Source organism: Lissotriton vulgaris, chromosome 5 (genome assembly GCF_964263255.1).
Source record: "Lissotriton vulgaris chromosome 5, aLisVul1.2, whole genome shotgun sequence".
Classification (NCBI taxonomy): domain Eukaryota; kingdom Metazoa; phylum Chordata; class Amphibia; order Caudata; family Salamandridae; genus Lissotriton; species Lissotriton vulgaris.
In genome coordinates this window covers 707,652,963-707,679,830 of record NC_141693.1, presented here as the reverse complement: position 1 = coordinate 707,679,830, position 26,868 = coordinate 707,652,963, and the positions used below count along the sequence as shown (strand labels likewise).

Here is a 26,868-nt window from a genome sequence, read left to right as displayed (position 1 = left end):
TCATCCCCAATGAGATGGTGCTCTAGCATGAGCTGAGCCTGTCTGCAGCTTTCGGAACCATGTCCTTATAGCTGTTCTATGATATAGCCATACCATATACTCTTAAGTGCATTATAATCCTTGAGGTTAATGCTAACTTTTTTTTGGCTTTATCAAAACATGTCGTGTAAGGTGTCATACGCTTTGGAATACTACCCCCTCTCCAGTTCTGGCGACGGGGGTAGCATTCCACCCTTCTAGAGGGAGAAGACATGTAGTTGCAGCTTTACCCGGTTAAAGTTAAACAGAGCCTCAGCATAACAAAATGAATGCTGCTGCCACAGACACAAGTCTGACCTCCTGCAGCTGGGAGCCCTTCCAGTGAGGGTGGCCTGGACAATAGATTTCCTGCCTTGGGAGGTGCTAGCCCCTCCCCAGACAGGCTATAGTCTATTGGGGCAGGGTGGGTTGAATGAAATGAGACACTGCCTGGGGCACAAAAGGTGCTCCACGCATAGCCCGGTTCAAACCAGTTGCTGGGGCACTCCAGCCCCAGCTCTGGCACAAAACTGGACAAAGGGAAAGGGGTGTAACCACCCCTTTCCCTTGTCCCACCCATAGGAGGGACCTAGCAGGCAATCCAGCCCCTTTGATCAGTATAAAGCTAGGAGCTGAGTCTAGAGACTTTAGATTATCCTGAACTGAAACTCTGAAACGAAACTCTGGACCTTCGACATTCTACTGCAACTAGAAGACTGAAGAATCTCCCTTGAGGTCAAGGAGTGACCACCCTGTGCTAGGGAGACATGGGAGACATGGGACCAGACACCTGACCATTTTGCTCTTTGCTAAACTGTGCAGCTTCTGAGGCGTCCTCGAAGTTGTGCATTGGGACTTGGGAAGCCCCAACACCGAGTCATAAGTGCACCAAAGCTCAGCCCTCCACACTCCACGAGTGCCGCGTGGAGCCTGCTCTTGCATTTCCTCTCGACACGTCTTTGCGGTTGCTAGCCCGCTGGCTAGTGGCCATCTTGAAGACTCTATTTTGAAACAACACTGCTTGCTTGGTTGCTCTGGGCTTGCTCTTGCTTTCCTGTAAAGGGGAAGCTCCACAGACCTTGCTGGTCTGTACAAAAAGACAATCTTCACTTCCTGCGTGGGTTGCTTTTGGCAAGGCTTGTTGACTCCAATCCGGAAGCTGACACAGCCAACAATGAGAACCTTTGTGGGACAGTCCGTATCCAGCCCCTGGTTGTTGTCGACGCCTCTTGGTCCACGTGGCTGCAGAGACAAGCTTCACTTCTTCACCTGTTTGCAGCTCGACATCGCCTGGTTCCTTCCTGGTTCCTAGTTTAGGAAAGAAGGGGCCCCTGCCTAATGGGATGAACCCTAGCAAGGAAACAATGTTTAGGAAAAGGGAGAACAAAAATGCACCGGGTTTCCTTCCTGGTTCCTTCCTTGTCACTGGCTAGTGACCCAGACTCTGTCCCCTCTGCTTTCAGTTTCTTCACTTCTCCGATCCACCCTTGGATCCATCCAGACGTCTTCCTCCTGATCGCCTGCAGCATCTTCTTGCAGCTCTCCATAGGAATCGACGACGAAACCCGACACAACTTCACACCTTTGCACCCGGCTTCCCTAGGAGAGGTAAATCGAGTACTCTGGTGCTCCCGTGGGTAATAACTATCCAATTGTCCTGTTCTAACTGGGTTTCCCAGCAAGTCCACCCGGACTGTCCAAAATCAACTAGTTTCTAACTTTTATGTTCCCATTGAAAGCCTATGAGAACTTGGGTGTGTGTTTAGACACTGCACACGCATCCTGTGAGACTCCTACTTCCTAACCTTTGGTTGTTCAGTGTAGTCCCAGCGATTCCCTAGGCCCTAGGCCTATTCACCTGTTCTGAAGTGGTTCTTATACCACTTATTTAGTATATGGTTCGTGAGGCCCCTAGGGCAGAATTGTATTTGTGCAACCTATAGTATGCTTATTGAGTCACTTGTGCTGTATCTCGAACTATGACCTCATAAAGAGTGCAGAGGGGTTGTGTTAGTAATAAATACATATATATTTGATATATACCGTGTGTGGTGTCCTTTCATTTGGAATTCAAGGGGTTATTATTGGTAAAACAATTGGCTTCACATGCTCTCCGAAGTATTAGCCTAAGACTGCTTTGTCCATGCTACCACTAGGATAGCTGGTCTATAAGGTTGACTTTACAACCATCACCATAAGGGTTGTTTGGACTGATACAGGGTGCCCACTAGAATAGTGGACATCACAACTTCTCACATTGGTGTGCAGCGGTTGGGATAAGATCTTGCTGATTGTTTTACCATAATATCTTGAGATATCATTTGAAAGATCACATTAAGGTACCTTGAGGTACATATAATAACAAGTCTTAAAATACTTAAGTTCTACTGAACTTAGTTGTTGTAGAGCAAAGGGCCTAGCACACCCTGACTACAACTCCTAGAGAGGTTTAGTAGGTAACACTTAGTGTAGGTAGGTGTACACACCACACCTCACTAGATCATGTCTCTGGGAGCAGAACCCAGTAGTTCTCTCCCTGTGGAGGTAGATCCTTTAAGGATACCTTCCAGATATGATACCCTAACCTTCCATGATTTGAGGCACTTGTGCACAACTAGGAGGTTAAAACAGGGTTCCAACCCTACCCTCAAGCACCTGATTAAGTTCATGGAAGAATATGATGCTCAGAAAGCCTCTAATACAGGTCTGTCAGGTAATGCAGAAGAAGGACAACCCTCAATAGAAGATTCCCCTGATCTGAATCAAATTGATGAAGATGAGGTAGAAGAGGAGGATTCTGAGGATGATGCTAATAGCCAGGTCTAAGTAGGAGTACTTAGCCAGGCTAACTTAAGATTACATGGGACTGGAGAGGGCCTAGTACTTAGCCAGACCAACCTAAGCCTACATGGGGCTGGAGGGGGCATAGCCCCATACAGACCCCCAAGCAGGCTTAACACTGAGAACAGGAGGAGGAGAAACCTTGGGAACCCTGACGACCGCATTCTACACCCAGCCGCCTCTGTGCCACTGGTGGGGTAGTTCTTGTGTTAGCCTTTGGGCCCTACAATGCTGACCTTAACCACAGGAGTTTTTTCTTCGACTAACCTGGTGGCCTGCATGTCCGCAGTCCCCAACCCATGACCTTACTTAGTCTGTTAGCGAATATATGGTCCCTGCACTCCGCACCTAGTCACCTGTGTGCTGCTGCTGGTGCAATTTGAGTGTGTATTTAACCGAGCCTTACTCATGGACATGTAACCTCATTTTTGTTCATGAGTAATACTGCAAAACTGTAATAATACTGCAACACGCATTACCTTCCTTTCCTTTCTCCTAGGAAATGTACCAGTGTGGTATCTAGAGATATCTCTCTGTGTGAGAAAAGTAACGACAAAGGAATTTCGACTGTCTATTTGTCAAAGTTTATACACCAGTAAGAAAAACAAGTTAATGACAAATGTGTATGGCCTTGGAAAGTACAATTCTGCCTATGATTTGGTTCTAATAATAAAATACGACTAAAATTATATATTTTTATACAGACCAATTAGTCTGAGTTCAGTCTTTGAGTGTGTGACATCATTTCTTGCCTGTGTGTGTACAATAAATGTTTAGCACTACCCTCTGATAAAGCCTTACTGCTCAACCACACTGCCACAAATAGAGAGTAAGATATTATCTACTGTTACCTATGCCTACCTTTGGGGTTCCACTGGACTAGGTGCATACTATACCTTTACTTTGGTATAGTATATACAGATACAGCTTCCTACACATAGTGAGTCAGTTTTGTGTACTGCTTACTCATGGAGGTGGCGTGTGCTATAGGTTTGGGCCTGATTTAGACTATTGGCTGTTGGATGAAGGTTTACACTAGTAGCATGCCATATCCACCAAACTCTAAATCAAGTCCTTAGATTAGAGTTGGGGTCACCAACCTTTTCCAAAATAAGGGCTATTTTTGCTAGGTGAAAAGCATCCTGAGCTACTAATATTAATAATGTTGTAATAGCGACCACACCAGACAAGATTACATTAGGGGCCATCACATGCAAGATCACTAGCAGTCATCACCCCAATACATCAGGCAGGGTTGGCAGCTGTAAAGTAATGCTTATTGGAATGCCTCCACACAGGTATTACTTGACAGCCATAGCTGTAATACCTATGGGACCAAGGTGATAACATCAGTAATAAGTCTCCCTAACACCACATGGTTTTCATCATCATCAACAAACTTTATTCGGTTTAACAATCATAAAAGTCACACATAACAAAAACATACGATACATAGAAAAAAGCTCCAGATGCTAAACAAAAATTTATAAAATACGTTATGCCCAGCAAGATCAAGTCATTTGAAATTCATTATCCTTGTTCAGATGGAATAAAAAATTAAAATTAAAATGTTTCCCAATTTTTTGACTGTAAAGCTCCGCTAGCATTTAAAGTGCACAGTGCCATCTAATAGTGCAACAATGTAAGATCCGCTAAAAGTAGATGCGATCTATTCAAGCAACGTTAAAACGTCAGATACTGCACAAATTGTTAAAAACAATAATTTTCCTAAAAGGCTCGATAATTGCACTTCGGCAAAAATTAATCTATATATAATTTCACATCTATATTGTGTTTGAAGGAGCTGAAGGTAAAATAAAGCTGGCCTGCATTTCCTAATATTAAACACCAGCAAAAGTGGTAAAATAAATTCTCTTTGTGGTTTATCATATTGATGGCAGAAAAAAAGGTAATGCTGCATATTCGGGGTTGAATTGCAGTCGCAGGGGTCCAGGTAAGCATCATCAACTGCTTTGCTAGGATACAACACCAATAGGTGAGCGATGCTAAATCGAAATCGAATAAGATAACATCTTTTAGTGTGACTGAAAGGGAGCAGACGATATGGCTCAATTCTTTCAGTACTAACCAGGGGGAAATAATTAGCTACACACTTTTTGCTAAGTTCCATGCGTTCTCTACGCTCCATTAGAGCGTTGAAAAATACCTTCTATAAGTGGGGCTTTGTAATGGTACTAATAAGTTGGGAATTGGAAAAACAGTCCTGCCTTCCCATGAGTGCCAACCATATTTTGTAAGCATAATCACAACTTAAGCAATCCTGTATTATTGCTTGGTTAAGAGCTGGTTCTTCATTTGTCCAAAACGAGTGCCATAACATAGTAGGGGCAGTTTGAATTCCATGTTTTAAAGGGGTTAGCCCCAAATCCTTATGACATAGTATACTCAGGAAGCTCGGGGGAACAGACATTAGTCTTCTGGAAAAACGTTTTCTGTAGTTTGTAAAGTTGATGCATTACAAAATCCTCAGATGCCGGCCCCATATCAAATAACAGCACAACACAGTGCATTATAGATGTTAATTAGTGCCTTGATGGGTTTGGAGCCCAATTTCCTTGCAAACATAAATAGGGCTTATCGAAGCTCCTCATCCTGACTTCTAGGAGATCGGACCACAAGCCTTTATGGTCAAATGGGACGCCCAAGTAAGTAAAATGTGATACCTGAAATAGTTTGTCTTTAATAATAAAACAGGATCCTATTTTAGAGTGTGCTTTCCCCACCACCATAACATGTGACAAAGTTGTGTTAGACGTGAAGCCCAGATTGCTCATAAAATCATTACATCTATTTAAAAGGATTTGTAAGCTCACACCAGTTCTTGAAATTAATACACAATCGTCCGCCTATAATAATGCAGGGAGGTTTCCGTCAGTCAGTCAAAGATCTTCATTCAGCTTAATGACAGCCATAAAAGAACAAATAAAACATTATTTAACAAGGGTATACATGATAAAATTTCAACCGACCTAATTAAAACCCATAAATTCATTTTCCCACAATATTACCGAGTCGGACTGCAGAGGAGATATACTTATAGACCATAAGACAAGTGAATTTATCGTTTAAAAGAAGTAGCTGGCATAATGCAGGGTGACACTTTCTAATGTTTAAAAATCTAAGTAATGGTTTTAAAAAGGTGCATCTCGGATTAAGATACATTTTACAAAAGAACATAAAGTGCAAAGTGCTCTGTGCAGAGGTTGATCAACCTCATGGACACAAGTGTAATTTGGCATCACAGTAAACATCACATGGGTACGAAACTAACAGATGAGCAATACCCATCCTAAACCTAATCAGATAAACCATTTGTACTCAATTAAAATAGTAAGAGAGATAGGAATCAATTCGTGGGGAGTTAATTAACAATGAATGTTCAACAATCCTTTTTTTGGCCATCTCCTGACTATCTCTTACATGCTTCAAGAATGAAGAAGGTCGCTTTTAAGCTTAGCGTTAGAAGTTGAGGATATCTTTCCAGGACTACTAAAACAATCCTGCAATCCCAGTTTTTCCAATTGATCTTGCACATAAGAGAGGCAAGGATTTTTTTTTGCCTGGTCCAATTTCAAGCTATCTAAAATTATGTCACGATTCAGTGCTGGTTCCTCTTTTACCGAAATGCTGTGCCAAAGCAGCAAAGGTGCTGATTGAATATGAAAGGATAATGGTGTTACGCATAATTGGTTATGACACATGGTGGGAGGTTTCTCTGACCCACCCTTAGAACATCAATCACCCCTTCTTTCACATAGCTCTGAAAATCGTTGATATACAGACAAAACAAGAAGGGGCTAATATGCACCCTTGTCTAACACCACAATTAATTTTGATCAAAGCTGACAATTCGCCATCTGCCCCATATCTGACTCTACCCTCCACTTCTCGGTGCATCTGTGCTAGGAAGTGAACCAAGGGCGCATCTGTGCCCATTCCCAGCATCTTTTCCCAGAGTTTCCCTCACACCACCCAATCAAAGGTCGATGTAAGATCCATAATTTTCAGATGAAGATTGCTGTTTTTGCCAGAGTGTATTTACTTATCAACAACTGAAGATTAAGGCACTGCTCGACAGTGCCAAGGCCTCTTCTAAAACCATCTTGGATGTCTGAAAATTTCCCTTTCTCTGCTATCCATGTTTCTAAATAGTCAAGTAAAACCCTGCCCTTTAATGTACATGTGGAGTCAATCAATGAAATTGGGCGTTAACATTTGGGGTTTGACCTATTTCCCTTTCTAAAAATGGGAACAATTGTTGCGCTTGACCAGGATTTTAATGGGCCTGAGATTGCAACACAGTTTAGGATGTTAGTTAACGCAGGGAGCCATAAATTGACATTTGCCAGAAAAAGATCAGCCGGGCACGCCATTAGGGCAAGCTGCCTTATCCTTTTTGGTCTGGTTAAGTGCCTTTGCAACTTCCTGAATTGTAAGTGGGTCCTATCTTTCGCACACTCCCATCTGAATGTTTATCACTTTCTATTGTGCTGATATAGCCCCCTCCGCTCCTGTAGACTTCAGAAATGTGATCAACCCATTCATCTGGGGGAGTGTAACATCGGTAGGGCTATATGGCTCTCTTGAAAAAAGGGGGGTCTGATAATCCTCCAAAAAAGACTGGAGTCTTTAGTAACAGTAACTTCATACAATCTCTCCCATGCCTCTTTCCTGATAGTCTCCCTGCGCTCTGCAAGGGCCTGTTTTTAATGGTATCTACATGATCTTACTGCTGCTATATCTCTGGGCTTCTGTTTTAAGGCTTTGACAAAATTATAGTGGCTCCTTGGGCAATCACTATTAAACCATTTAAAAAGTTTACAGACATTTTGGTTTCTACCATTTTTTAAGATTTCATTTATTGTTTTGGTGATATCGGCAAATGATTCTAGCATGCTTTTTGGATTTAAATCACTATATAGACTTATCAATAGTTGTGACCTGTTTTTGTTCACTAGTTTCTCAAGAACTGTCTCAGTGTTAATAGATGCCCATTTGCACATAAGGCCCTTCTTTTTATTATGGGTTAGAGGTGGCACTACTCGAGTCACTTTCTTGCCTTGTTTTTCAAACTGGCTGGACAGAGGGAAATGGTCACTAAAAAGTATTTTTGGGATGGAAAAACATACAGACTTCAGTTTATAGTATTCAGATAGTGCAATAATGTCAATAAGACTACCCCGGCCACTGCTGATATGTGTGATCTCCACTTGTCCTGCCCGAGTAATCAAATCTATTGTTAACAAAGTGAAAATTGGGATAGTATTGAGTTAAAAACGTTAACACAAGGACTGCGTTCAAAGTGACAAAGATCCTCAGAAGACTCTCCCATGTAAGCACATGCAGACACCTTTGACAGTAAACATAACCTACAGTTAAAATCCCCACCCCATACAATTATATAGTCAGTTTTCAACTCCATGAGTTGCTTACGTAGAGAGTTTTCGAGCTTGGAGGCTATTTCAGTATTAACCAAAAAAACAAGTATTATGATAACAATTTACAATTATAAGTGTGACATTTGAATTATACATAATCTTAATAATTTGAAAATGTAATGAGTCCAAGTTAGAGGAACAGATTGTATTGTCCATAGTGGTTGTTATTAAGGTAAGCAAACCACCACGATCATCGCCTCCATGCGAATGGGCAGCTGGTGTATGAATGGATACAAATCCATCAATGTGTACTTTCTGATTTATGAATCAAATATCAGTTCTAATATATTTAGGAAATTCAGTCATTTTTCTCCAAACATTAGCTTATAAGTTTTGCATCTATATACACGTTTTCATTTCAGATACAAACACAGTTCTGGTATACGTATATTATTTCATCCAAGCAAAAGCTTCTATTTTAGTAGGATGGGCTGCACACACTTGAAAGTAGCTGAAAATCTACCAGTAGCCCATGACCTACTCATTGGAAAATCCTGTATTAGAGTTTGGTGGACAAGATATTCCCCTACCAACTACAACGTAGTATCCTGTCTGCCAAAATCTCAGTTGGCCCCCCGAATTTTCAGTTGGATGGACAGACAGGTTTATGCTGCCAGATAAAAGTGTACTCTGTTGGCGTAAACCATCCTCAAACACCCAAGGGAGTAAGGGCAATCAAAGGTAAGCCATCCAACCGTCCACCATATTTAGAGTGGGGCAGATGTTTTTTTTACTAACACTCACTGCCAGAATTCCTGTCGGGGACACAGTAAAAATAAAAAAAATACCCCCACAACATGGAGAAAAGACCCATGGTGTTGGGGCCATTAGTCTTTACTTTTTTCAAAAACAAACTCCCACTTTTAAAGGTTTGCTGTAAACATACATCACTAATGATGGACACGTAACTTTTTAATTGCTTTATATTTATCGCTGTGAAAGTTCATACAAACCCCATAGAGTTCACCGCAAGATTGGTGGTAATTTAGTGGAACGAGTGAAGGCAAGATAGTGGAGAGAAGTCCTCTTCCACTCTCACTGCCTTTACTCCATCCATGAACCGCAAAATCAGGTCCTTTGTAGAGATAACCATAACACATACCAAGGTTACCACTCCCGGAGGGTTTAGTCTTTTCAGAAAGAGAAGTACTTTTTTTTACATGTAAATCAATACTATACACTACGATATGACATAAAAATTGTGATTTCAGGACTCTAGATCATACTCTCTGGCTGAGTCCTCAGATTTCCAATGGACTTTGAGGGTGGTAAGTTCTAATTACATCTTGGGTAGGGTATAGACAATGTCTTAAAACAGGGACCAGTAAAATGGGCTCAATGATTACATATTTATTATTTTAATTCCCCTGTCTCTGAATTCAGGACAGTGGTCCTGAGTCATCGGGAGCACCACTCTCCATCTTTGCCACTCTCCAGTTGGTGCACGCTAGGGGTTGATATAATTCACGTAATTCTGTGGAATTATCCAAAAATTCCATGAGGTTATTCCGAATTACCTGAGAAAAATAATTGTGCAGTTATCTCAATTTTCCCAGTGGATAAATTACCCCATTGTGTCCAAAATGGACACAAAGACCCATTTCTGTGCTAAGAAATAGTGCTAAATGCATCAGAACATGAATAGTGAGCTCAAGCATTTGATCCTGCTCACGTAGGGGTTTATTATTATAGCGGGCGGATCGCCACTGCCCGTATGGCGGTGACAATCCTCCCGCCAAAAGTCACCGCCCACCTACCTTTTTCCCCCGCCACTTTACGATGGCGGGGGGTCCCGGTGGACGGGAAGACCGTCCGCCTGGTTTTTGCCGGTATGCAATCCGCCCGATTGGCTACTGGGCGAAAAAGCCCAGCAATATGGTGGCGGTGCTTATCAGGATGTGTCTTTCCATGGTGGAGATTCCGCCATTTAAAGGCATGTGGTTTTTACATTGGGGCCCGTTGCAGGCCCCCAGGGTGTGGGGGTGCACTCAGGGGGTACCTAGGGTACCCCCTTACATTTGAATGCACAAGGTGGCAGGCACCACGCGGTGCCTGTTACATTGTGCATTCAAATGCACAACATGTATTTCTCGCATTGCGGCAGGTGCTGCTTGCAGCACCGCCTGCCGCAATGTGACATATGCGAGATGCGCAGCCAGTGTGGCGGGCGCATCTTAATGCCACTGGAGGGTTCCATGTTAGCAGAACACTTCTTTCTCTGAAACAAATCAGTGCATTCTGGCATTAATTCTGGTTCAGTTCAATTAAGTTCAGTGGAAAATTAACACAAAGGTCTGAGAGTCACACAGAGTACTTTATCAATCTTGAAACTCAATGCCTCTCTGCTGGCTTTTCAAACACTTCTGCCACATATATATTTCACGACCATTCAGCTTGCCATCTGAGTTTTGCAAGCCACTTGTCTGGTGCTGAAGCTATCACTGCTGACCTTGGTTCCCAGTGAAATCATAGTTGGCAATCAGAGTCCTTTGTGGGCCATCCAAGGTGATCTATGTGGAGTCTCCCTCACTCTCTCCCCTGCTCATCAGAGCCTTCTTATGATCACAAGCTTAGCTTTGCTGACTGTCATTGCCCTTTGACATTCCTTTGTTAGCCATTAGCCATTTCTGCGCACTTGAGCCACCTGAGTTTCATAAACATTTCTGCCATCCTTCACAGACCATGCTCTTACAGGAGTGGCTCTTCTACTAGGGTGGAGGAGCGTTGCCCCACTGCTTTTTTTTTGCTGTGTAAGAAGCAGAAACATGAGATGGTAATGACTACCATTCTATGATTCTGCTTTTCGCACTGCGAGAAAACAGTAGGGTTTGGTTGCAGGCGGGCAGGGCTGCTTTGCGAGCAGGGCTGGGCAGGGGAGGAGTGATGTACCCACTCCTTCAGTCCACATGGCTTGTTGGTCAGCCTTCTGGGGCCGACAAACCAGTAATGCACACTCTGACCTTCCCCATGCAGGCTGCATTGCAGCCTACATGGAGAACATAGCCGGACCATTAGCCCCTGGCTGGGTTGCATCCTGACCAGTGATTGGCTTAGGGGTGGAACTGGGAGCCTAGCTGTCTGCTTCCTGTTCCTGCTGGAGGCAGGAGAGCAGGAGAGGAGCAGAGAATGTGGGACCCGGCCGACAGGAAGGTAAGTTTAATTTTTTTTATTATTAAATTAAACCCACATGCCCCCACGTGACCCCTGCTTTACCCCCTGGTGACTCCCTGTGCAACACCCCGCCCCATGTGACCAACTAGTTCTGATCAACCTGGTACTGGTTTCCTGATTATGGTGCCCCTGGTTTTACTCCTTCCTGACCCTGGTCTTCCTGGGCCTGCTCCTCTACCTTTCTTGTATTGGCCTTTCCTTGTCTTCCTGATCCTGGTATTAATGATCCTCCCCAACCTGATCCTACTGGTCTGCTGGATCCTTCTCTAACTATTCTTGGGGTTCTGGTTCTCTTATGTTTTTCACCCTAGTCTTCCTGGTTTGGGTCATCCTGATTTTCCTTGCTTTGGTGTCTGTCCCTTTGGTCCACATGCTACTGTGTCTACTGACCCTAGTCTTCATTTTGTCCTCTTTGGTTGGGCCTGGTAATTTTAGTAGAGGCCTGGTCCCATTGGTCTTCGAGGCTCTGGTTGCCCTGTTTATTCTGAATCTTCTCAATATGGTCCTATTTCCCTAGTTCTGGTCCAACTGATCTACTTGGCTGTTCAAGTCCTGGTCCCCTTAGTTCTGGCCCCTCTAGTTTTCCTAGCCATGTTCCTGGGGTCCTTATCCTGATGCTTTTACTCCACCTAAACCTCCCTCATCTGGTCCCTGGTCCAAATGGCCCTAGTCTACATGCTACTAATCTGACTAGTTCTCATGTTCCTCCTTCATCTTGTTATGATACCTTTGGCCATAGTCCTCTGGTCCTTGTCATCCTGTTTCTGCTCCTATATGCCCACTTAGTCCTCTTCCTCCATGTTCAGTTTATTCTGTTCTAAGTCACCCGGCTTAGTCCTCCCAGATCATGTTATCATGGCCCTCTTTGCCCTGGTCCTACTTTCCCTCCTCGTCCTTTCTTTTCCCTTTGTTTTGGTCCCACTAGTCCTCCTTTCCCTAGTTCTCTTATCTCTTGTCCTGCTTGTTCTTGATCTCAGGCCATCTCTTGCTAATTCTCCAGGTCCTGTTATCCCAGTCTTCCTTACTCTTAGTCTAGTTTACCTAGCTCCTGTGCGCCAATTGCTGGTCAACACAGCCAGTGTTCTCCTCCAGCTTTTATGCCCATTAGACTAGGTCCTCTTGCTACTGTTCCTCTACCTTTGGGTCTTTGTATTTCTAGTCTTCTTGGTCCTAGTCCCCCTGGCCATTCTGGTCCTTCCAAGCCCCTTTCCTAGATCTTCCAGTTGCTTCCTGGTCCTCCTGACCCTCATCCTCTTGACCTCATTGTTTAGATCCTCATCCTGTTCATCCAATTCCTTATAGACCAGCTTCTGGTCCTGCGGGTCTCCAAGGTCCACCTGGCCTCTCATGTCTTGATGCTCTTAGGCCGCACCCTCTGAGCCCTTGTCCTCTTGGTTTGCCCTGCTCCTCCTGGCCATGTGCTTTGTCCTTATGGTTCTTTGGGCACTGAACACACTGGTCCTGGAGAACGACCAGGACAACAACACCACCGCCCTACTAGACAACCTCGCCAACCTCGGATTCAAGCAACTGGTCAACACCCCCACCCATTACACCGGCCACCCGCTCAACCCTGTCTTCTCCTCCAGCAACCACATCTCCTTCCGCCACACCATCGAGCTCCACTGGACCAACCACAGCTGCGTACACTTCAACTTCAGGAAAACAACGACCCACCACCGCCCTCAACAAACCCCCCGAAGATGCTGGAGCAAGATCACCACCAACCAACTCACCACCTCCTTGCTCCTAAACCCTCCCACCAACACCATGGACCCCTACGAAGGAGCCCGCAACCTCACACAGTGGATCACCGACTGCGCCGACACCCTTGCTCCACTGAAAAACCCTCCCAGCAACCTCAACAGCAAGAAAGCCGCGAGGTTCACCAACGATCTCAAAGACTCCAAGAAATCCTGCCATGACCTCGAGAAAGCCTGGTGCCACAACCAGTCAACGGATAACATGACAGCCCTCAAGAACGCCACCTGTAAACACCACCAGCTGATCCACACCTCCAAAAGGTCATCCTTCAAAGAACGACTGGACAACAACACCCACAACAGCAAGGAACTCTTCAACATCATGAAAGAGCTCTCCAACACCAACACCAGCGACAACGACATCACGCCTTCTCAAGACCTCTGCAACTCTCTGGCCACCTTTTTTCACCGTAAGATCGTCGACATACACAACAGCTTCGGCGCTCAGAACACTTACCCCACCACCGAACCTACACCCCCCACTACCACCATGTGCGCCTGGACTCAGGTCAGCACGGAAGATACCACCCACACGTTGAACACCATCCACTCGGGCTCCCCAGCCGATCCCTGCCCACACCACATCTTCAACAAAGCCGACTCCATAATCGCACCCATACTTCGGGACATCATCAACAACTCCTTCATATCCGCCACCCTCCCGGAGAGCTGGAAGCACGCAGAGATCAGCGCCCTCTTGAAGAAACCCACCGCAGACCCCTCAGACCTCAAGAACTTCCGCCCCATCTCGCTCCTCCCCTTCCCTGCAAAAGTCATTGAGAAAACCGTCAACAAACAGCTGACAGCCTTCCTGGAGACGAACGGCTCCATCGACCCATCGCAGTCTGGATTCCGAGCGAACCATGGCACCGACACCGCCCGCTTTACAGCCACCGACGACATCCGGACCCTGCTGGACAACGGAGAAACCGCCGCCCTCATCCTGCTCGACCTTTCTACTGCGTTCGACACGGTCTGCCACCGCACCCTGACAACCCGCCTCCGCCACGCCGGGATCCAAGGAAAGGCCCTGGAATGGATCACCTCCTTCCTCTCCGACAGAACCCAAAGAGTCCGTCTCCCGCCCTTCCTCGCAGAAGCCACCAAGATCATCTGCAGCGTACCTCAAGGCTCCTCACTCAGCCCCACCCTCTTCAACGTCTACATTAGCCCCCTCGCAGCCATCGCACGCAAGCACAACCTCAACATCATCTCCTACGCCGACGATACCCAACTGATCCTCTCCCTCACCAACGACCCCACCTCCGCCAGAGCCAGCTTCCAGGACGGAATGAAAGACATCGCAGACTGGATGAAGCTCAGCCGCCTGAAACTGAACTCAGACAAGACGGAAGTCCTCATACTTGGCCCATCCATCTCCTCCTGGGACGACACCTGGTGGCCCCCTGCTCTGGGCCCCCCACCCAAGCCCACGGACCACGCACGCAACCTGGGCTTCATCCTTGACTCCTCCCTCACGATGGCCAGGCAAGTTAACGCCGTTACCTCCTCCTGCTTCAACACACTCCGCATGCTCCATAAGATCTTCCTCTGGATCCCCACTGGAACCAGGAAAATGGTCACCCAGGCCCTCGTCACCAGCCGTCTGGACTACGGGAACACCCTCTACACTGGGACCACCGCCAAACTACAGAAAAGACCCCAGCGCATCCAGAACGCCTCAGCACGACTCGTCTTGGACATCCCCCGACACAGCCACATCTCCGCCCACCTGAGGGACCTGCACTGGCTCCCCATCAGCAAAAAGATCACGTTCAGACTCCTCACCCACGCACACAAGGCTCTCCACGACTTGGGGCCCGAATACCTCAACAACCGCCACCCGTTCTACACGCCAACCCACCAGCTCCGCCCAGCCAGCCTCGCCCTCGCCACCGTCCCACGGATCCGCAGAACCACCACCGGAGGAAGATCCTTCACCTACTTGGCGGCCAAGACCTGGAACACCCTCCCCACCCACCTACGACTCACCCAGGACCATCTCTCCTTCAGGAAGCAACTCAAGACCTGGCTTTTCGAGCAGTAGCAGCCCCCCCGCTCCTTGAGACCCTAGCGGGTGAGTAGCGCGCTTTACAAGTACTCTTGATTGATTGATTGATTGATTGGTCTGGCCCTCTTTATCCTTCTAACTTTGGTCCTGGTCATCCATATTCAGTCCCCTTCGTCTTCCAGGCTCTGGCTGTTCTGGTCCCCCTGTCTTCTTTACCCTGGTATTGCTACCCCCAGGTCCTGGTCTTTCTTCTCTACTTGGTACTCTGTAATCTGGAGCAACAGTTGCTTCTGTAGAGAAGTACAATATTACTTTTATAAAACTCTTTGTTTCCTGTTTAACTAGGAATTGCCACATGTATGGCATCACCCATCGGGTTAATAATTGAAGAAAAAGTCACTGACACCTAAGATTTTTGAAGTAAGATGCGGTATATTAACACTCATATACCATGGAGAATTACAAAAGTACACAGGACCATTACTTGACATGTACAAAAAATGCAAAACTAAGGAATACAAAATCGACACAATGAATCAGAACTACAAAACAGTTAAATACGCAATACATTACATAGTTAAACATAAAATACAAAAATGACTCAAAGGGTGTCCAGAGATGGTTCATATAGATTCAAGCATACGTCCTTATTGTTTGGATATGAGATATGCTCAACTGAGGTATGGAACACCTAAAGTAATCATTGAAGTTTCAACCCAATAAAGTTGTGTGTTCAGATCAAACATCACCATTGGCCTTCATCAGGATACGAGAACAGCGAGTGTGGCCTGTGCAATAAAGGATAATTGGTGTAAGTGAAGTGAATAAATATAAATGTTTTTAGTAGAGGGGTCATTTCTAGTTTGTTACAACCCAAACCAGTACACTGCAAGTCATTAAAACGACTTGCTGTAGGGGGTGCTCTGGACTTAGGAATAGTATTATTTACTATTCCTACTCTAGTTTGTGCAACAGCAGGGAAGGTGTTGGATTGTAAATTCATTACCAGCATGCCCCCTACAGCAAGTTGTTGAAATGACTTGCGATGTAATGGTCTGAGTGGTAACCACGCGGTCGTTGTAAATAACACATTGTAAAGGAACCGTGTTGTGGAGACAGTGTTGTAAACGCTGTGTCCTGTGTCTCACCTTACAAAAATGGCCTCTAATTGGGCTTCCCATTGGAATTAAACATGTAGTCTCCCCAGGTTGAAGGCCCTATGGTAGCTAGAAATGGGGACCTATGTAAGAGAACAAAATGTTTTGAATTTATATGGAATTGGCGTAAGTCAAAATAGGAAAAAGCCAAACTAAAATTAGCCTTAGCTTAGGCACCAGGTATGTTTTCAAAAGCTATGTAGTGCAGTGCGAGAGAGAGCCTTCTGGTCGACTTCGAACAGGTATTGTGTAGTAACCAATACCTTTGAGATCCAGTGAGGATTCTCTGTTGAGACAAAAGTGAGTAAAATGCCAAAAGTTAGAAGCAATTAATTATCCTCGCTCTCTACCACTGCGGGCCGTAAACAAGGTGTTAATACATAACTCATGTGAGAAGGTGGGTTGGTATATGCTGTCCACTAATTAAAGTGGGCACCTTGTACAAGGCCACACAACCCTTATGATGTATGAGGTAAAAGATAGCCTTATTGAAAGCTATCCTAGTGGGTAAACAGCCTAAATATTGAGTTTTTAATTTCTATGTACAAGAATATCTAGTTGGAAATATCGTAGGGACACAATAACGAAATCGCTGAGAGAGCCTGCTGCCCTATACTGTTTAGTGACGCACCCCACACCCTGGTTGACCCAGAGCTGCAGTGACTGAGTGTGGTGGCCCCCTCTGGTGCTCTGGTGGGGTGTGAGGGGTATTTCGACTGTCAGTTCGGGCAGTGGCGGCCCTACCTGTGGGGATGTCCCTCCTGGGCGGACCTGTGTGGGGTGTTGGCAGCTGACAGCGTCCTCTGCCAGTGGGTTTTGGCCACTACATCGGGTGGCGTTGCTTAATTGGTCCTGGTCTCACCCGCCCTTTCCCGAGACTCTGGCCTCACTGCTCGCCGGCAAGTGGCTGAATTCTGTCACTCTGCTCAAGCAGACCTGGGAATCCTGGCCTGACATCAACCTTGGCTCCTTATAGTTCTGCATGCCTGGAACTCTCCCCAGTGACCTGCGTGGGTCCACTGCTGAAGGCATCGACGGTGATCGAGGGGCGGTGTGGAGTGGCCAAGCCTTGGTCCCTCCCCCCCTTGACGCCCTCTCCTCTCCCCCTCCGGCCGTCTAGACGGCCGGAGCTCGAGCTGCATCTCCTCCCTGCTGAACACTAGCCATGGGCAGGGACAGGGTACCCAAAACCTCTGCCAACCAAACCAAGATGGACCGGTTCACCACCACGGACTGTGGCGGACCTCTCTACCATCCTCCAGGCAATCCATACATCGCAATCCTCTGTTGAGAGTAAGTTTGCAGAAGTCCGAGTGGATATGACTCTGATCCGGCAGGATCTCCACAATGCTACAGCCTGAATTAAAGAAACTGAGTCCAGCATACCCACCGTAGAAGACGACGTCCATCAACTTAAGAGCCAGGTTACTCAACTCCCGTCTCATACCCAGGAGCTGCATCAGCGGGCCGAGGATGCAGAAAACAGGTCCCATCGTAACAACCTCCGCCTGGTCGGGTTTTCGGAAGGTGAGGAGCAGGGTCAGACGGCGGACATTGTTGAGCGCTGCTAGCACTCTACCTAATCACTAACTTTGTTCCCGATGGCTACAGATATGAACATCCTACTACGAGGAGGGGTCCTCCAGGATTCCCTGTTCCCAAGCATTTTAGTTTGGTCCCTTTTTGCTTCACTGTTTATTGTTCAGGCGACAGATGCTTCCATTCCTTAAGTATAGGGTGGGGGAGGGGGAGTTGGGGGGGATTAAGGCTGCGGTCCCTGTTTGTTTTGTTTTACGTTCTTATTGTTCTTTGCACCAGCATCCCACTTCTGCATCTAGGTGAGCACACGCCACCCCACACTATGGCACCACATTCACTAGCTTTAGACGCGGTCCCACTTCGACAGCCTCTGCCATACTAGCCAGCTGTCCGGCCCCTTACATGACTTCCCCCTGCCTGGCGATTATAACGGGGCGCCGTCACTCCATATAATGTCCTGGAATGTTAATGACCTGCTAGATAAGGTCAAGCACGCAGCAGTCCTGCGATACGTCCAGCGTCACACTGCAGACATAATCCTGCTTCAGGAGACCCACTTGATAGGCAACCACTGCCCCTTCCTGGTGTGACATGGCTATGGCAAAGTCTGGCACTCAGGATTTAGTAGAGAGTCGCAGGGAGTGGCTATTCTGGTGCCTCACGCTCTTCCGCTGGTGGCTCGTAGAGTGACACATGACCCTCAGGGATGCTTCATCCTCCTGGAAGGGACCCTTGGGGACCGCCCTCTTAACCTGTTGGCTGTCTATTCTCCTCCCACCCTGTTGGCCTCTACTCTCCAATGACTCACGTGCTGCTTTGCCCCTGGGAATGACCATTATTGGAGGATATTTTAATGCAGTTGTGGACCCTGGCCTTGACACCGCCTCGCCCCCTCCGCCTCTAGGATTGTCCAATCCGGCCTCCTCTCAAAATGGGCTGCCAGCCTGGGTCTCGGGGTGCCTGGAGACATTGACATCCGACAGCGTGACAATACATCCATACATTAGCCTCCCACCACACACACGCTTTTATAGACTTTGTTTTCCTGCCGGCCCAGGATTGCCAAACAATCCAGGCTCTTACTATCCTCCCTAGGGGCTTGTCAGACCATTCTCCGATGATGTTGCACAAAGGCTCTCTCCCTTCGTCCTTGCGCCTGATCTGGCTACTCAACACCTGCTTTCTCCAGGATGAAGAGTTCAAAGAGCAAGTAGGTGCAGAGCTTTGCCACTAGTCAAGATTCAGTGTCCTGCTCTCGTACCCTTTGGGTGTTCGGGAAAGCCACCATTCAGGGCTTTGCCAAAGGCCAACTCAAACTTACCTGTACTGCGCGTGATTCCCAGCTCACTCTTTTAGAGGAGCAGGCCGCCCAGTTCGAGACACTGCCCCCTGAGGAGAGGACTGAGCCTCAGGACAGGAGGCTTGCATTCTTGAGAGATGAAATTAGACAGGCCTCCCTGGAGGCTGCCAAATTGCTTTGGCGATCTTCCGTAGCCCGAGTATATGGTTGGGGAGATAAAAACAGGAAGCTCCTCTATCGCCTCGCCACCTTCCCAATGGTCAACCATATAATACCAGATGTGATCGACAAGGGTGGCGAGATCCACTGCGCCTCGACTGCAGTGGCCCTATGCTTTGCAGCTTACTATGCCACTCTCTATTCGGCAAAGACACCTAGCCTTTCGCTCCCGGAGCTCCTCCAACGAGAACGGTCCCCCTTTAACACCTTAGTGAATCTGAGGCGGAGGCACTGGACCTCCCGATCACCCCCAAGCAGGTTCTGGAGGCCACATCACGCATGGCGACCGGTAAGACGCCGGGACCAGATGGGCTCCCCCAAGAGTTTTACGCATCATACCGAGACACCTTGGTCTAGTGGCGATGTACCGTGAAGTGGCGGATTGCGGCTCCTTCTGTCCAGAGAAGGACTTAGCCACCATTGTAGTGATCCCTAAGTCTCAGCCCCTCTCAAGCTGCTGTTCGGACTACTGTCCCATCTCCCTTATTAATACTGAGCTTAGGATCCTCACCTCTGTCCTAGCCAACCACATAAGGCCGCACCTGGCCAGTCTGGTCCATCCGGACCAATGCAGCTTCATGCCTCTCCGAGGGACCAGACACTGCCTTCGACACCTTCACCTTGCCCCTGCGAACCAGCACTTGCTGTCCCCCTATTTATCTCTCCTTCTCGTAGATTTTTAGAAGGCTTTCAATTTGGTCGACTGGGGTTACTTTGAGACAGTGTTGGAAGAGACGGGCTTTGGAATCCCCTTCCGCAACCTGGTGAGGAGACTGTGTTGTCAGCCCTGGGCATAGGTCCTCGTCAATGGAGCTCTGTCCCGTCCTTTCCCTATTAGAAGAGGCATGAGGTAAGGGTGCCCCCTCTCACCGCTTTTATTTGCATTGGCAATGGAACTCCTTGCTTGCCTTATTCGATCCGACCGCTCTCTCACCGGCTTTGAGGAGGACAAGATCGCGCTCTATGCAGACAATGTGCTGCTGTTTCTGGCGGACCCTGCCCAATCGGGACCTCAATGCCTCCGGTCCTTGGACCTCTTTGTGAGCACCTCATGTCTCCGGTTAAAGCTGGTCAAGGCCGTTCTGGTTCCCCTTCAACTGTCACGAGAATGCTTTCATTGGCAGTCGACGATTCCTCTTCGGCGGCAGTCCTTCAAGTACTTGGTGGCCCTTCTCCCTGGCCTCACCTGGTCGCTTAACGTCACCCCGCTGGTTAAGCGGGTCTGCGCTTACCTTCTTAAATGGCGAGCGATACCACTGAATCCTCTGGGCAGAATAGCCCTATTTAAAATGATGATTTTACCTCAATTTATTTACATGCTCCAGAATACACACCTCTCTTTCTCTAGGTCTTGGTTTCGTGAGATGGACAGTTTGGCCACCAAGTTTTTATGGGGAGGGCGGAGGCCCAGGCTGGCCCTGGCCTAATGCCGGATCCCGCCCTTTGAAGGAGGTCTTGAGATGACGAGCCTATATCTTTAATATTTAGCTACTCAGCTCCTTACTGTGCACGATTGCTTTAATGGCGGCTGGTCCAACCCGGCGTACTGTCTGGAACTGCATACCCCAGGTTTCTCTACGACCCAAGGGAGGCTGTACTGGGATGCTGTTCCCCAAGCTCTCCCTGAGATCACACGCAGAGTGCTCTTGGCCTGGCGAGCCTCCCTGCCCCATACCCGCTGGTCGGGCAAATTGACCCAGTATACCCCATTGTGGTGTGGCACCAGACTCCGGGAGGTTGCTTCTCTTTCGAGATTCTGACCCTGGGACCTCATTGGGATTTCCCTGCTGGGTGATGTCTGGAGTGGGACCCACCTACGCTCCTTTCAGGACTTGCAGGCCTGACACTCCCTGTACTCTACTCTTCTCAGTTCTTTAGATATCTACAGCTACGCCATTCCCTCCGCTCCTATATATTGGACGCTGCGATCCTGCCTGTAATCAAGCCAGAGACTATACACCCACAACAATATCCAAGTGTCGGAAGAGAGCAAAATATCAGCCAAGAGATTGTCTCCTTCAATTGAATACAAAAAAGCCTATTCCTGATCTAGTAACTTGTGTCACCACATATTGCCCAGCGACTTATGATATTCAAAAACTAGTCAACAAAAATTGGCGTATTCTTGCCACGGGCAAATACAACTGGCCAAAACCTAGATTTGCCAACAGACGGACAAAAAAACCTCAAAGACTTACTAGTGCATACAAGGCCAGTGAAGAAGAAGAAACCTACACAAACAAGACACATGAACATAACACCTGTGACAACAATGCCCAAATCACTACAACTAACAGAGTCTCTGAATTGGACACAACAGCAACATACAAATTGTAACTCTACTCACGTAGTATATATGATTTGTTGCCCATGCGGAAAAAAGTATATCGGCATGACCTGTCGGAAAATTAAAACCAGGATAGGAGAGCATAAAAGCAATATCAGACTAAAGAGAAATTCCACGAAATTATGTTCCCATTTCATTGAAGTTGGTCACAATTGTGAAGAGATGAGGTGGACAGTTTTGGAAATGCTCACAGACAAGACAATTAATGCTGAAAAGATACTGTTCGAAAAAGAACAGAGATGGGCGAACCATCTCTAGACGCATGTTACAGGTTTAAACGATAATATACCATGGCATAAATTTGCATAAAAATCTGAGAGTCTCAATATCATTGACCTCTCTTTTCCATATAGCCAGAATCACCACAATACCCAGTATAAACAAAGTAATGTCAAAAACAAGAAGCATTTAGAATAGGCTTTATGTATAAAGAGGTACTTAGATCAATGAATAACCATGAAAATAAACCGTAACCATATATAGGGATTTTAACACCAGTGTTTATTGCACATCATCCTTATGGCAATGTGTACCCCACTACGAACCCTTTTGTGGTTATTAATAGTTATCTTCATGCATACCCTTTAACATTAAAGACAATATAGCAATTACGACCAGGGATTTCTAAGATAACTTTATATTGTGACGAAGTACGACCCACACAGTTAAACATCTATAAAGTTTTGGATTCAAAAACTACACAGAGTCCTTTCTCTACCCTTAAATAGGAACAGGAAACGGTTCTCTGGCGTCCAGGGGCAGAGTCAGCACCAGATGCGGAGACCGTTTCCCTTGCGGGTGAGAATGGCGTTTTCCTCAAATGCTCGTAGCGGTTGCTCTTAGCGGTAAGAAGTGTGCCCTCATAACCGTGGCCTGTTCTTTTCCATCAGCTCAGGACCAGTGAGTCCTTTTGCTCCCTGATGAAGCTGGAAGTTTCCTAAAATAAGGTAAAGAACGTCTATTTGCCTATTCTTTAACGTAACTTCTTAACGTAATTCTTTAACGCAATTCACAGCGTTACTCATTAACACCGCCACAACCAATGGGCCTTTTCTAAGAGGAGTTAGCCCCAAATAGTGAGCGTAAACTACTATGCCTTTTAGTTTAAATTTGCACGTCTTATATGGAGACTCATCATAACTATGCAATTGATCGAATGCAAATCACCGCGCTTCGAATTAAGTATATGCTTGCTACCCATAACAACGGACCACTGAATAACCATCAGCAACAGAGAGCCGTTTTTTAAAAATGTATTCCTTAAAAAACCTAGCGTTAAAATCACAAAAATTATAATGCTATTGAGTTAATATAAGCTCCCCATATATGAAGAGGTGCTTTTAAAAAAAAAAAAAACTCTCCCCTTTCTCAACGGGACGGGACGTAATGTTTCTAACACACATCACATCCATCTTACGTGTGGCCATACAATATACAGGTCATAGCTTTGCCATATTATGGGTTACAACCTGTTAGACTTTTTACTATAAGTGAGAGAACTCACCTCACCTAGACCTTGATATTGACTCTGTGCACATACTTACATCAAATATATATCGCCTCAACTTGTAGCAACAGCCATGATGGTCCACAGTGGAACTACACCTCTGGCTGTAGTGCATAATATGGGCACAATGTTTTCCAAAAACAATCCCAAATAGGAGATTTAATACAGTGCTGAATTTTCACCCCCATATATATGTATTGTGTTTCTTTTGTTTCTACTGCAGGAAACTAGAACAAATTAGAAACGCTGTGTTAACATTAACACTATTGAATACTTCACAAGTTGTGTAAGTAAATGAATGTTTTGTGTTTGTCTGTCCTGACGAATGCTCCGTAGACCCGGCTGGGCACAAAAGGAGCAGAAACATGTCTACGTTGCCAACTATGTAATATAACAAGATCAAGTAACCCGATCCTTGGTTATACCCACTAATTTTTTAACAACAAAAGCTCACCCTTTTTTATTAAAGCCTCCTTGTGGTGGGTTTTTTGTCTTTTAATGATCACCTTCACTTATTCCTTTTTTTAGGGGTGTCCTTCTTCTCTTTCTCTGGACACTACTACCTTAACCAGAGGTTGCCTCAGGATGAGGCTGGCATACAGCACTTTTGGACACCCAATGATAATGCCATAACGCGTATGTGGGGCGGAGAACCGATATACACCGCATGCAAAGCATAGCGTTTATGAGGGTGATTCAATCTAACCTACGGTCACGTAGTTACAAGTGTCCATTCTCACATTTGATTCCTTGATATATTGAGTCTGGGGAATAGAATGGACTTTAATTCCTCCTCCCTACCAGTTGATTACGATGTAATAATATTAAACACAACCGAAGTGTCTGTCCTTCATATGTCAAACTTAAACACCCATATAGGATAAGCATCCTCAAAAGCCACAACGCCCAACATGTAAATAAAATACCTAATAGTGTGCGCAGTTCGTGGCCGGTATAATAATAATCTTGTGGTTTTCCAATTGCTCCAAAACAATGAAAACAAGCCCATGCATCAGACTGAAATTTAAACCGTGCAAGAGTCACGTTACCACCTCATAAAACAGCTATCTTACTTGCAGCGTGACATCCAAGCAAGCAAAGGCCACTAACTCACTGCGGGGAATGTTGTCCGACTCTCCTGAGTACATCAAAGATAGTACAGGCGGCCAGGGCGGATGCCTTAAATATGCAAACGAGGTGTGTGACTGCAGCCGCTAAATGCTAGCAGGGCACGGAAGTGTCGTGTCAGGCCCGTTATGGGGAAAAGGAAGAGAGACTCCGAAACGGGGTGGAAAAAATAGAAACTGTCAATCATTACTACAAATGCTATACATATTTACTGTTGGGAATGTACTAAAATGGGGGAAACAGCTCATGGTAAAATACTGGATATAGAGGAAATATCAATGATCTCTTGACAAGTTGATTAAAGATTGCCATAAACGGTCTAAAAACTCAGAGAAAAAACGTGGCGTGGGCTTAGGCGGGGTTAAGACCAGGTGGATGAGAAAGGAGAATCTAATATACAAAGTATTCCATTTGGTCAAGTCATGTTAATTTGCACAATACTGCTGAATAAAAGTATTTATGGCATGTGCAAGCGGTCCTATTAGTTGTCAGTAGACATTCGACATTAGAGGGGCCAACAATAATGATAACCCGATTAGAACAATGATTAATAAACATTGTCAGCAACAGTGTTACAAAGATTAAAGCAAACTGTATACAATACTCACATGGAGAGCAGACACGTATCAAACATAATGATATTCTAGTGGATGATCATTATTTCATCTGTAGGTAACCTGTAGAAGGGAAGAGAGTACATAGATAACACAGATAGACACATTAATGTGATGCGTTAACCCTATCCCATGCAAGTTAGCTGAGACATGCTAATTGTGCATAACTTGCATCATGTTCATATTCAGACCCTCTTGGATGGAATCCAGACGGGTCATCCATTTACTTTCTCTAAGGTTTAGAATGGAACCAATATTACCTCCCCTTGGGCCCAGGGACACTTTCTCTAGAACAATCCACTCTAACTCTTCGGTGCATGATTGGCTGTTTTGAAGTGTTCGACCAGAGGTGCTCCCTGAACGTCACACCTTATTCTACTGCAGTGTTGCAGTATACGTGCCTCAACCTTTTGCTGGGTTTGTCCTACATAAATGAGTCCACATGGACATGTGATGCAATAAATTACGCAGCTGGTATTGCAGTTCGGGAATGATTTAAGATCTATGTTATGGTGTCTGTATGTAAAGTGTTTGGTTTGTACAGTCATTTTACATGCCTTGCACTGTCCACATCTGAAATGTCCAACTGTCTCAGGCAGGTTGCACATAGTTTGTAGTGTCGGTGAATCAGGAATGTCCAGAAAGGACCTGACCACATGGTTCCTAATACTTTTTGCCTTTTTGAAGGAATGCATCGGGGGAGACCATTGATCGATGTCATCCATAATCAAAGCCCAATGTTTATTGACAATCTTCCGAATAGCAATATGTAGTTACACAGATCATTCTCGCCAGACTCTCTTCATTCTTGTCCTGTACCATGAGGAGTGCTTCACGCGGACTGTACCATGCCCTCTTCTGTGCTCTTTTGATAAGTCTATGTGGATAACCCCTCTCAAGCAGTCTTGCACTCAAATCTTCAGATTCTTTGTAGTAGTCATCCCTCCTAGTCAGTGCTTAATTTGTAAAATATGAAGTCCAGGTGCTCAAATATTTTTCTGAGGCTCCACCCACTTCCGCCCTGGCTCCACCCACTTCATCCGCCCAATTTCTCAATTGTCTCCGCCCACATCCTCAACTGGCACTGCTGAAAGTCAGATGCAATAGCCGATCTGAATTTCCGCAAGGGAACCTTCCCGCAAGTAAGGATATGATAGGAGGTTCTCCTATCCTGTGAAAATTAAAAAATAGATTAAATCAAAAGTGCATTTAAAGCACAATTCTGGAATAAATAAGTTAAAACGACTAATACATTGAAAAGGGACACATGAAACATTCCAGCGCTCTATGTGGCGATTTGGGAAAGGAAAATACTTGGGCATGTCATTTTTAACAGCGTCTAACACTAGCCATGGGATGAGATCATATATATATATATATATAAAAACCAGTATATAACAACTCCCACCCAATCTTATGTCAGGACTGGCGGCGAGGATTATGCTCATCTTTCGCTCTTTATTTTGACTACAGATGCTTCAACAGTTAACAAAAAACGATCTTTCCCATGAATCACCAGGAATAGCAGTCGAACACAACTTCAACTAATCAGAACACAATGTGCCATAAGAGTCCTTGTCTCTCATCGATGCTCCTCTTTCTTGCCCCAGCAGAGCACAAATAAGACATGAGTGTCTCTTAGTTAACTTATCCTGTAGACATACTGTTCATAATTGTGCTTATTCATCTGTCATTATTTTATTTTAAAGTTGTGCCTACAGACTGGCCTGTTTTTTGGATGTTCACTTAGGGAACATGCTCCAGCACTCTAGTCGAGCTGAGGTGTATACTTTT

At 45.8% G+C, this 26,868-nt stretch overlaps 1 protein-coding gene across 1 annotated transcript in view; it reads left to right on the top strand.

Annotated features, from left to right (window-relative positions):
• The window catches only part of LOC147711417 (polycystin-2-like protein 1), a 3,079,390-nt gene that overhangs the window by 89,119 nt on the left and 2,963,403 nt on the right, over positions 1–26,868 (top strand).